Genomic DNA, 12,935 nt, shown 5'->3' on the forward strand with positions numbered 1-12,935 from the left:
ATTCTTCTGGGTTACTTCCATGTTTTCCTTCCAGGATATATATGTGATCACTACATAATCACATGATGATGAATTCCTTCATGAGTCAGTGTCTTATCACACATTACTGCAGCTTGGAATGCCAGTTCTGTGAGGACAAAATGAGTAATGTGTGAGTCCAGGGGAAAACTGATGGCTAAGATTCCTTTCTTGTGTTCCTTGATTAGAGATCCAGTGCACGTCTCTCAGGTGAATCTCACTATTTGTGGGTTGTCACTGTATGCCCATTGTTACATGTCCACTGTCATTCACTGTACAACAAGTGAAATAAGCTGTAACACAGCTATCCTGTAAAACTGGTGTCCAGAGATTACCTTTCAATCTGAATAAGAACATAAGAGAAGCCAATGTTGGATCAGGACAAAGGCCCATCTAGTCCAACACGCTGTCACACAGTGGCCAAAAATACTAGGCGCCATCAGGAGGTCCAGCAGTGGGGACAGGAGGGAGGTTTCCAGTGGGGTGCCACAGGGCTCAGTTCTGAGCCTGGTACTTTTCAATATTTTTATAAATTATTTGGATGAGGGTGTGGAGGGGCTACTCATTAAATTTGCAGATGACACCAAAGTGGGAGGAGCAGTGAACACACCAGCAGATAGAGATAGAAGTCAGTGAGATCTGAACACACTAGAAAAGTGGAAGGATGTGAACAAGATGCAATTTAACAAGGATATGTGACAAGTTCTATATATGGGTAACAAAAATGAGGAACACGCATACTGGGTTGGGGATACACTTCTGAGTAGCAGTGTGTATGAACAAGATCTTTTTTTTTTGGCCCCCCAAATGGATTACAAAACTACAAAACTACAATGAAAAAAGGGAGGGGTACTACGTTTAAGGAGGGGTACTACATTTAAGGAGAAAGAAAAGATAATCACTACTATCTAAAAACCCAAGAGAGGAGATCCTCAAATTGCTTACATACAATGCCATCTCTTAAAATGCTACATTTTATGAACTTAGTCAGACTTGCTTATATACCTTTTAAATCTTAAATTTAACTGTTGTGAAAAGACCCCTCAGCATTTCAATATTAAAAACATTATTATCAAAGACACAATTCAGAGTCCTTCAATCCTCATTTTTTCTTATCGTCTCTTCCGCAGTTTATAAGGGCTTTTAGGAGCCGCTGCCCCCTTCTCAGACAGAGAGTCCTCTCCAGAAGACTCCGAGTCCAGCTCGCCACTGGACTTACTGTCCTTTTCCTCTTTATCTCCGTTGTCTTATTTCAAATGGGATGTCTTTCAGAATTCGAATGGTACTGTCCCCAATTTTCAAGGGTGTCCCCGCCGTCGCTCTTAGGATACAATCCCTCACGTGTCTCTTCGAGAATCTCATTACAATTTCCCCAGGCAGTTTATTCTTCTTTATGTATATGGAGTAGGTCCTGTAGACCGCATCCATTTCGCTCATGAGATAGTCCGCCTTCAAATCTGTCACTGGGGCCAATGCTTCACTCATCGTTTGCTTCAGATTCTCTCCTTTAATCTCTGGAATGCCTTGGAAATGAAGGACCAGATTTGCCTTCTCCATTTGTAATTGTAAAAGCTGTTCTTCTGTTGAGATTTGCTTTCCCCCAAATTTTTGCACCTTTTTCTTCACCCTTTGAGCAGTGGCGTCAACCTCTTTCACTTTCTCAGCTGTTTGTTCCGTGATTTTTAAAGTGTCACTGATTTGTGTTTGCTGAGTAGTGATACATTCATTCATTTTTGACAGCTGCTCCTTGAGGTTATTCATCTGCTCCAGCAGGGGACGCAGGGACTCTGCCATAGTTTTAGCCAACTCGGTGGTTCCTTCCGGTTGTGGGCTCTCAGCTAGTTTCGTTTTTAAAAGTTTCTCCTTCTCCGTCCTCTTCCCCACCATCTTTATCAGTTGTTTACTTTTGCCAAACTTTTAAAAGTCTCTGAATATGCGCTCACACGCTCGTACATGCCTTGGTAAGTCTTTCCAACAGTTTTCACCACTTTTTCTTCCACTCCCCCCCCCGTTCTTGCTTATAAGTTTATGCGCATGGGAGGGGACCCTCCCCCATTTGCTTTACTCTCCAGTTCGTGGGGTGGTGGAGCTTTCTTTTTAACTTAGCTAAGCCACTCTAAGCCAACTCACGTTCATTTGGTCATCCGACCTCGCTTTGCCTCGTTTTCAGCCACTCGATCTCCAACGCTTGTCCCAGTCAGCGCCACTAATTCCATACGGACTCTCGGCATTGCGCTGGCAAAGAGGCGACCTCTCAAGAGTCCCTTGGCCAGGAGCCTTTCATCAGGCCCCTGGGGGGGGGTGCGATGCATCGCCCCCCCTTTCTGCTGGTGTGCAGCTTCACCCCCGGGAGGTCTGGGAGGTGCGACTGCTCAGCATGCCGCCATAGACCGGAATTGTATGAACAAGATCTTGGGGTACAGGTGGACCAAAAGTTAATATGGGCAGCCAGTGTGATGCAGCGACAAAAAGGCTAATGCACTCTGGGATGTATGAACAGAGGCATAACATCCAAATCACAAGATGTCATAGTCCCACTGTACACTGCATTGCTGAGGCTGCACCTGGAGTATTGTGTGCAGTTCTGGAGGCCTCACTTCAAAAAGGATGTGGACAGAATGGAGTGGGTACAGAGGAGAATGAATGGAGTGGGTACAGAGGAGAATGATGAGGGTGTTCGGGAGCCTGGAGACCAAGCCCTGTGAGGAAAGGCTGAGGGACCTGGGAATGTTCAGACTGGAGAAGAGGAAGTTGAAGGGTGGGGACATGATTGCTCTCTTTAAGTATTTGAGGGGTTGTCGCTTAGAGGAGGGCAGGGAGCTGTTCCTGTTGGCAGCAGATGACAGGACTCACAATAATGGGTTTAAATTAAGTGTGGAAAGGATATTAGGAAAAACATTTTGACAGTAAGAGTTGTGCAACAGAAGAATCAGCTGCCTAGGGAGGTGGTGAGGTCCCCTTCACTGGCAGTCTTTAAGCAGCGTCTGGACAAACACTTGTCAGGGATGCTCTAGGCTGATCCTGCATTGAGCAGGGGGTTGAACTAGATGGCCTGTATGGACCCTTCCAACTCTGTGATTGTCTGATTCTATGATTCTAATATGGAATTGCTGTGGTAGCAGTCATTCTCCCTGTGTAGGTGAGGATAACTAGTGCAAGTAGGAAGACCCAAACTGTATTGAAAGACTCTGCCTGGCATGTCAGTGAACAGCTGAGTAAATTTCCATTCCACCACTTCCTTGCATAATGAATACCAGTTTGGGGTACCCACTAGAGAGGGAGGAAGTGAAGCTGTCAGAGGCAATGGCAATGCAGAAAAGGTGCACTGTTTTGTCTCTGTTGAACTGACAGCATGAACTTCAAGCTTCACATTGCTTTCTTTTTAACTAACTGTATAAAATTCAACAGAGACAAATCCAAAGTTCTGCATTTAGACAAAAATAATTGAACACAAAGGCATAGGGTGGGGGCTACCTGGTACACGTGAAAAGGATCTTTGGATTGTGGTCAATCACAAGCTGAACATGGAACATGAACTGGCGGTGTGATGCAGCTGTAAACAAGGCTAGTGCAACTTTGGGCTGCATGAATAGAAGCATAATATCCAATTTATGAGAATTAACAGTTTCACTTCGTTCCATGCTTGTTAGACTTAATCTGGAGTACTGTGTCTAGTTCTAGACACCACATTCTAAGGAAAATTACTTCAGAAGAGGGCAACAAAACTGGTCAGGGGTCTGGAAAATAAGGAAAGTTTGGAGAAATGGTATATTTAGTCTGGAGAAAAGATGGTTGATGGGAGGCATGATTGTACTCTTCAAATACCCAGGCTGTCCTGTGGGAGAAGCCAAAACTTGTTCTGTGTTGCTCCAAAGAGCAAGACTAGATTTAATGTCCAGGAGAGGAAGACCGTATGCAAACATTAGGAGAAACTTCCTAATAGTAAGAGCAGCAGACAAGGCTGAGACAATGAAGCAGCAGTACGCTTGCCATAGTGGCAGACCTCCTAGATATTTCCCCCATTGCCTACCAACACTTCAAAGGCCATCAGGAGGAAAACTGGGGAACTAAATGGGTGTACCACTATTGTGCCAATGTTGCATCGGCATATAAGATCACTTCCTGCAAATATAGGAAGTAATATGACGTTGGGAACAATGCTCTAGGGTTTGCCAAAAATTCTATGGTTTAACCATAGGTTTTGTGTGTGTGTGTGGGGGGTGTTTGCAAGTTCTAGAGCACCCCCCTGACATTGTGATGCCTCTCCCCACCCCCAAATTCTCCCAGGGCGGCCAGGTGGTAACCTGGCACCCCTACATAGTAGTCAAGGTGGAGGAGGGGTTCCTGCCCTCAGCTCAGAAAACTATTGCTGAGAAAAACAGGATGTCAGTTGTATTAACCACTCCCCTTAACTGAAGGGCTATTGTTTTTGGAGGAAAATTCAGTAACAAAGTTTATTTCTTATGGGAAAGTGGTTTGAAGACAATTGAGTACCATCACCAAAGTTTCAGATTGTCCTAGACCCACATCTGTACATTAACTGAAGGGCTATTTAGTGGATGGAAGACGCATAGGAGGATAGAAAACTCGCTCCCTCTGAAGAAGTTCATTAGCATTTATAAAACCAAGGAGAGCCAAATCCTGGATCCTTCACATTTCACCTATTTGGGCCCTTGGTTTTCTCTGTTTCCATAGCTAATGCAACCATCCAAAGAGTTCATTATTATTTGAAGTCTATTTTTTTTGGCAAACTTCTGAGCCTGAAGCTTCGTATCAGGCCCTGAAACAGCTGCTGTCACCCATAGGAAATATTTCATTTGATTATTGTATCCGTTTCTGGCAGGTTATGAATAGGTGTATTGGATTATCTGTGCTGGTGGCTCATATTAGCTCAAAAGGTAAACATGAATTGTTAAATGCATTGGCCATGATCCAGAGAACCATGCATTCCCAAGGGGGGGGGGGAGGACTGGAATTTTAGTTCTCAAACAGGAGTCCCTGAAAACGAGAACATGTATGGCTCTGCTGTGACTTTGCTTTGTAACTCCAAAATAATGTTTTACATCTAGCACAAAAAAGTGACAAGGTGAGGGGCCAGATCTAAAATACTGTGTCTGTAGTTTTAAAAGTTTACTTATTTTAATTTTAAATTAATGTAAGGTGCTAAAATGTTGCTTTTATAGAAAAGCTGCATATCTTAAATTTGTTGGCATACATGACATTTTTATGTCTGCTGCAGCTTCCACAATCAACGTTTCTGCTGAATTTGGCCATTCTGTATTGTAAGAAGAATAACTGATGACTGATATATAAGCCTGTACTATTGTATTTACATTAGTTTGTCTTATGGGTGGTTCTGAATATACCAAAGACCTTAATCTGTTTTTATAGCATATCTTGCCCGATACAGACTTTTAGATTTCCTTCTTCCTTTAGCATACCAGTAATCCCTCATCTTCCTTCCTCTCCTCTCCTTTTCTAATTCAGAATTCAATTTGGAAATAAACAAAGACAAGGAAAATCCCCTCTGAGAAATAGCATCAAACTCTTCCCAAATTTCAGATATTTCGATTGAAAAGGGAAAAACTCAAATTTCCTTTAAACTTCATTTAAGGTGAAATTCAGTAAGTGGCAGTGGAAAGAGGTATCCTCCCAAGACATGTCACAGGCCTTCTTGAAAGTCTTTTAATCTCTAAATTTGTTTTGAAATTAACTGCTGGTAAAGTTAGGGCAGCAAAAATATCAATAGATCTTGGAACAATAGGTTTCAAATAGGGCTGCAAAGCCCTGTTAATGCCTCATCTACTTACAGGAGGTTCTTACCATACACTTCCTGGAGATTCCTAGAACTACCTGGAAGTGACAAAGGGTAGCTCTAGGGATCACTGGAAACTCTATGGTAAGAACTTTCAGTTTTACCATAGAGTTTCTGGCAATTCCTAGAGCTATTCTTTGTCACCTCTAGGTTGCTCTAGAAATCAAATGGTAAGACATTCCTGTAAGTATATGAGGCCTTTTCTTTTTCTTTTTCCTCCTGGGATGCTGCCCCCACAACCCTGTCACCTGTTGTCAGGCACTGATGGGCAGCCTTAGTGTCTATCCTGGCTAGCTTACTTCCTTGCTTTGAACGTGCTGCTTTTGTGCCAATCCATCCAAGGTAGTTTAGAATTTAAAATACTTTAAAAATGCTACAAAAGGGAAAAATAACATAGCAGAATCCTCCTGACCATTTGTGGTATCTTCAGGAGCATAGTCCCTGCATCCCAACCCCTGAGATTCAAGAACACATCCTAATGATAATCAGGGGTTGGGTCTGATAATGCCACACTGAACCAAAGTTAGGGATGCCACCCCCCAAGAATCACAGCTCATCTACAGCACAACTACAGAAATCAGTTCCCCTAGAGAAAATGGATGCTTTGGAAGATGGACTCTATGGCATTGTAACCCACTGAAGTCCCTGTCCTACTCAGGCTCCATCCCCAAATATCCAGGAGTTTCCCAACCTGGATCTGGCAACCCAACCCCCCATCCCCCTCCAGTGGCCTAACAGTACTAATGTTAGTACACACATTCAGCACTAGGAATTTTACAATGTAGCATTGTATTACTCTTTAAAAACTATGGCCATTAATTATGTGCTAAATCCAAACTGCACATGAGTTGTTAATTCCAGATCATTGTCTCCCACCTCCTATTTATATGTGTAGTTTTTACCATAGGCAGTCCTACACAGAAATGTAGAAGGTGTCATTAAATATGGAGAGTAGATGTTAGCCCTGAAGTTTCAACTTGTCCCCCTGAGGATAAAATTCAGAATGTCAATCTCAGGGCCAAAGACTGACAGATCTATCTCTGGCCTGAACATCTCCTCTCTTGCTTTCGCCTCGGGATACATTAACATTTTAAGAAGCTCCTGTGACAATGGTTTATGAGCAGCCACAAAGCTAAAGCCTATGTGCACATCTGCCAAAGACAAATATGGACTGCTACTATAGGATCATACCCTGCCTGCCCTGCTTCAACACATTGCCTCAGAATACTGTGTTACCCAACGGCATACAATCCCTCAAATGAAAAATTATCTGAAAACCCCCAGCTTGATGAGATATTTAGACTGTCTCCAATACATCTACTTCCTGCCATAAGATGTCCTCATGTTTCCTTATCTGGAAATGTTCCCAGAATATTGGATCTCCATCCTTCTGTCTCTTGGCCAACCAATAAGCATACTAGGTAGTTCACCTGGATCCCCATCTTCTTTCTCTAGGCCCGGGGAAAAGGACTGTTTTGTATTCACACAAGCTTCTGACCCTATGACTGAAGCAGAATCTGTCACCAGATTTTGCTCTTCCTACTCATTGTGTACCCAAAAAGTATCGTGGCTGTGCTTGGCCTTGCCTTTCATGGAAGAAAGTGTTTCTGCTGGTATCACACTTGATGGCTATTGCAGGAGCTTCTTGGTCAGGCTCATATCACATGCTGTCGACTAGCTATTTTCCCCTTATAGGGTTGCCAAATCCCAGGTGGTGGCTGGAGCTCTCCTGGGATTACAACTAATTTCCAGGCAACAGAGATCAGTTCATCTGGAGAAATTGCCACTTTGAAAGGTAGACTCATTCCATTATACCCCATTGAAGTCCCTCCCCTCCCCAGACCCTGCTGTCCGCAGGCTCCGCCCCCCCAAAATCTCCAGGTATTTCCCAACCTGGAGCTAGCAGACCTACCTTTGGATTACATGTATAGATTGTTGACTGCGAAGATATTGTAGGGATCCTTTTTTGAATTCAAATCTTTTGCATGGAACCCATGTAGAGGTAGCTAATTATAACCAGCTTTGCTTTACCCTCTGTCTTTTAGCCTTTTGTTTTCCTTCCTTAATGCATATATAACGGTGTGAAATACATATTCTCATATTTACTTAATGCATATTCCACAGTGTGTATGGACATCTGGAATATTTGTATCTTAGATGTGGACATTCTAATATTTGGACTGTTGTATGCCTGATAGCAAGAAATTGCAAGATGATAAATAAGTACCACTTTGGTGGGAAGGTAACAGCGTTCCGTGCACCTCAGCGTTTAGTCATGCCGGTCACATGACCATGGAAACATCTTCAGACAGCGCTGGCTCTTCGGCTTGGAAACGGAGAGGAGCACCACCCCCTAGAGTCAGATTTGACTGGCTTTCAAACAAGGGAAAACTTTACTTTTACCTATGCCTGATATTAATATAGCAGTTTAAGTATGTTTATTATGCCCCCCCCCCAAGATAGCTGTCTCTGATTTAACATACTCAAATACATCTGCATAAGAAGTCTTGTCACTTTGTCAACGATCCTTTGGTTTGCCATTTGTGCTGGTCTTTGCTCTGACCCTGACAGAATGCATTCCCATAAACTGAGTTCCTATAAACATGGTGAGATATAGCAGAAGAAACATTTTCTTTCTTTATTCTCTGCCTACCTTACTATGAAGTTCGGACCATTATTATTGGATTTGGTGGTACATACACATTTTGAAAGTGGTTAAAATGGTGTGGCTCTCAGAGTTTGGGTACTCTGGCTACAAAGAGTCTTCAAAATTGGGACTTGATGTGCCATCAGCAAAACACCACAATCCTCTTGGATTGCATTGCTGCATGATTCCAGCTCTGGACCATTTGCATCAAATCACCTGCAGTTTCTATTTCACTAAACTGCTTTGTGAGAGTTTGTTTGTTGGCCTGCTCTTTCCCGTATGGAAAATCAAAGGATAACTTGCCATTTGCCTTGAATTAGGGAAGGGAGAGGGTGCCATGCTCATAAAGATCTAAGGAACTTGCCTTCTTGAGTCCAGCAATTTGCACAGGAGATACTGATCTCCCTTCATTTGCACTAAGGGGCTGGTGCTGTTTCCAGTAGATTGTAACACAAGGGGGATATTCTGATTTATAGAAGACTGAGGACCTAATTCAGTGCTCTGCCTTTTAAACTACTTAAATTGAAACCACATCGTTTTGTTTTGTTGTAAATGCATGCTGGAATAAAGTGCAAGGGGATTATTACAGTGCAAGGGTTTTGTTAGGCTTTCTTGGGACATGTTAAGCCATAGCAAGGTAAACATTCGATACTGAAATTGCAGATCATTCATTTAAAACATTCAGCTCTAACTCAGTTACTGATCTTGCAGTGCTTACTCTTGGGCTTCACCCTACTAAAGTTTGATTTTTTGAAAAAAAAAGTTCACTGAGTACCTCGACCTCAATTCTCTGAAGAGATATAATCTATGCATAACAATGCTTAAATCAGCATGACATTTACACCACATATTAAGTGGTTTGTTATTTATTTCAAGACTTTAATTGGCACAATACATTAGCAGCATGGTTGCAACAGTTCCACTCAACGGCTTCTTTCCCCAGCTTGTAAGACTCACTCTACCCTCTATCCTCATTTTCATTACTCTTTAACCCACATGAGTTGTTAAAAACAAGTTTTTTTCCTTCAACAATTTTTCCAAAGTAGAAAGCATTATATTTCCCTGAAGTTGGGCTATTTCCTCTTAACTTAGTACCTAACATGTAGAAGGAGGGGTTTGGGTTGTTGTTGTTGTTTTGTCAGAGCTCAACCCCCCCCCCCCCAACTCCTGCTCTCACTTCTTTCCCCTTAAGAATCTTCTGGCTTTTCCACTTTGGTTGCTATTTAGAGGGGGAGAAAAGTCATTAAAATATTATGAAGCATGCGGCACAATTCTATTTAGCAATCTCTGCCAATGAATAACATCTGCAGAAATGTGTATGTGTATTTATATTACCGTAAACGTGAATGCAGCCATATTTTCCCCTTGCTGTGTTCCGTTTTAAAATTCTTTGTCTGAGGCAAGGCATGAGACAAATGTAGAAACCACAGAGGCTACAGTACAGCCATTGTTGCAGAGCTGGAGCTGCGGCTGTCTTGTGCCAAAGACCATTATTCCATTGTTTAGTTCCCACTTCACAATGAGGCTGGATCTGACGTCTGCTCAATGTTGTGTATTCTCTCTCTCTCTCTCTCTCTCTCTCTCTCTCTCTCTCTCTCTCTCTCAAATTATCATTTTTTTGCACAACTATAATGCAGTCACAGTATAGTAGCCTGGATATAAAATGGGGATGTCGGCAAGTGTCTTCACGTAAGGCAAAGAAAAGATGAAATGAGGACAAATGTGAAAAGGATGGAGAGAAGCCTAAAAACAAGAAGATGGTGTGAACATCTGATGGAAAGAAGACCCATAAATAGGGACTGGCAACCTCTTGACAACAGTGATCTTCTAGGGAGACTCTACTCTATCTTACATTATCTTAGGACAGTCCATACAGGCTACATCCAAGGATTCTTTGTTTCCCTGGCATTGCCACCACAGATGCAGAGGCATTCACATTGGCAATGAAGAGTCCACAAAGGAGTTTTGTGTACGCTTTCCTCTGTGGGTTGCCATTTCCCCCATCACATGTTACTTGGGGGGGGGGGCTTTTTAAAAATTGATATAATATATGATCAGCTAGCTCCTTTGAATGGCCAGCTTTCATTTTCAAAAAGGTACATTTCTGTCCCTTTTTGTTGCAGAGGTGTAAGACGAAAGTATACACAGCACCCTCTCTCTTGTGGCCCCATCATTTTTGAGCACTCTCCTGCCTTTGTCCATCTTTACCAAATTTTAGGACAATAATAAGATGTTGTGCTGTTGCTGTTAATTTTAAAGATGCATTGTGCTTTTGCAGAGAAACAAGGCATATCAGCCAAAGGATACGACTACATTCCTTTTCTTCTTTGTTTTTAAAAATGTATTTATAACTTTCTGTATCACCTTTCCCATGTCAATATTTTTTTGGGGGGGGGGGAGAAAATAAACTGCTTACAAAGAATTAGCAATGCTCCATCATTTCTGGCCAATTTTTCCAGACACAATATAAAACAGTTTGCACATACCCATTCCTCTGTTGCCATCCTTTCCCCCCCCCCCCCCCCTTCATCTACTCCATGCACAACATGCCATCTAGTATACGTTCAGGTGGTGCTCTGTGGATACCTGACATTCTGGTGGTGGCTGTGGTGCTCCAGGGTGAACTTGATGCCAGTTGGAAGATGCTTCAAACCATTTTTTAAAATGGTCTTCTTCCTCCAACAAGCAGTGATGTAATGATGCAGCCATTCAGATTTGGTTTTGTGATAAAATCACTGAAGGCAAACAAAGCTAATTCAGATTGAGGGCAATGGTCGGCCATCTTCCTGACCATATGATGTTGTTGTGGTATACGAAGATTGCTTGTTCGGATTGAACCTAGGGTATTCTGTATGCAAAGCACACGCTTTTCTGAGTCCTGGCTCCTTACCTACTCTGAATTAGATTTGTTCCTCCACAGAGCTGTTGTTTTGTAGCCAAATCTGATTGTCTGCACGTTGCTAGGTAGAAGGAGGCTGATTTTTAAATTTAAAAACCCACAGTACTGAAGCAGCCGCTGAATTGGGACAGCAAGTGGCAGTGATCCAGTGTGGAAGAAATAAGTTTGGGTGGTCTTTCAAGAAGCATTTTGAATGCCACAAAAGCTACTTTAATCTTTGCACTAAAAAAAATAAAAGAGTGTCCATGTACATTTGAACAACCCTCGTTTTGTTCTAAGTTAAGAGCTCTAGCTTCTCCCCCCCCCCCAAAATCCTGAGAATTGTAGTTTGATGAGGGAGCTGAGAATTCTTTGTTAGAGATTCCTTGCCCATTTCACAGAACTACAGTCCCCAGAGTTCCCTGGGGAGAGGGAATCATTGATAAATCAATTTAATTCTTTATCTACTTTTCTACTTGGAAGGTCCATGCTGACCTATTTTCCACACTGGCATTATGCCTACATGAACAATCTCCTTTTATATGTAGCTACATTGGCATCAAATGTTGCAATGGTTTTGACAGTGTGGAGTGAGCTTTACTTATGTGTTAAAATCCAAATTAACAAAGCAAGAACAAAGCATGATCTTTTTTTAAAGTTATATTTGCTTAAGAAAAAAGAAGGGGGAATCATAAAGCTGGAAAGCAGGGGAGAAAGAACCAATTCAATTCAAAACTTTCACATATATACATAGAATATCTAACCTATAGCCTTCTCCCTGCAGATAGTTTTCTTCCCCCATTATTGCAATGCACAGACATAACTAGAACTCAGGTAGAGAGTTGTAGTTGGAATTTTCATGCTACTGAGGTCCTTCAAGGCTGTATTTTCTCTCTGTCTCCTTTCTCTCTGACACCACCCAAATGCTGCAGTATGAACTGTTTGCCAAGAATCTGACACACACCTACCCTCTCATTTAAAGTGGCCTGTCATTTTTGTTCTTATAAATAAAATCCGGCTCAAAAACAATTTGGATCCTAGGTCAGCCGATAAAAGCTACAGCATGCAATTCTGGTTTATGCTTTTCATTCTCGTATGTTTTTCTTTCCATTGTAGCAAATGCTGTCCTTTGGGAACCCTCTTGGAGACTGGACCAGTCCCAGCTTTTTCTCCTTTGTCTGCCAGTTATTTGTAGCTCTAAACCATTTTGCTCTACGATTGCTACCATATACATTATATACCGGTAATCCCCCCATATCCCCTACCTCCCCAATGGTCACGTGTCTCCAATCAATGCAGTCAGAACAGTAAAACAGAAGAGAGAAAAGGCATTTGCAATTATTTCTTATGATATTTTTAGACGTGAACCTTGCAGCTCTGACTTAAGTGTTTTGGTATGTTTTTAGCCAAGCCCAGATTACAGACTGTCGTACTGAAACTCCCATCACCCAGAGTTCTTTTTTCCCCCTCTCTTCAAAAATCATCACCACAATTCCCTGTCTGATTTTCATTTGCACTGGTTTTGACAGCCCTAGTTGACCCCTTCAGCTCTTTCTCTTATTGCTAACAGCTCTTTC

This window comes from Gekko japonicus, unplaced genomic scaffold (genome assembly GCF_001447785.1).
Source record: "Gekko japonicus isolate JY-2015 unplaced genomic scaffold, Gekko_japonicus_V1.1 scaffold191, whole genome shotgun sequence".
NCBI lineage: Eukaryota > Metazoa > Chordata > Lepidosauria > Squamata > Gekkonidae > Gekko > Gekko japonicus.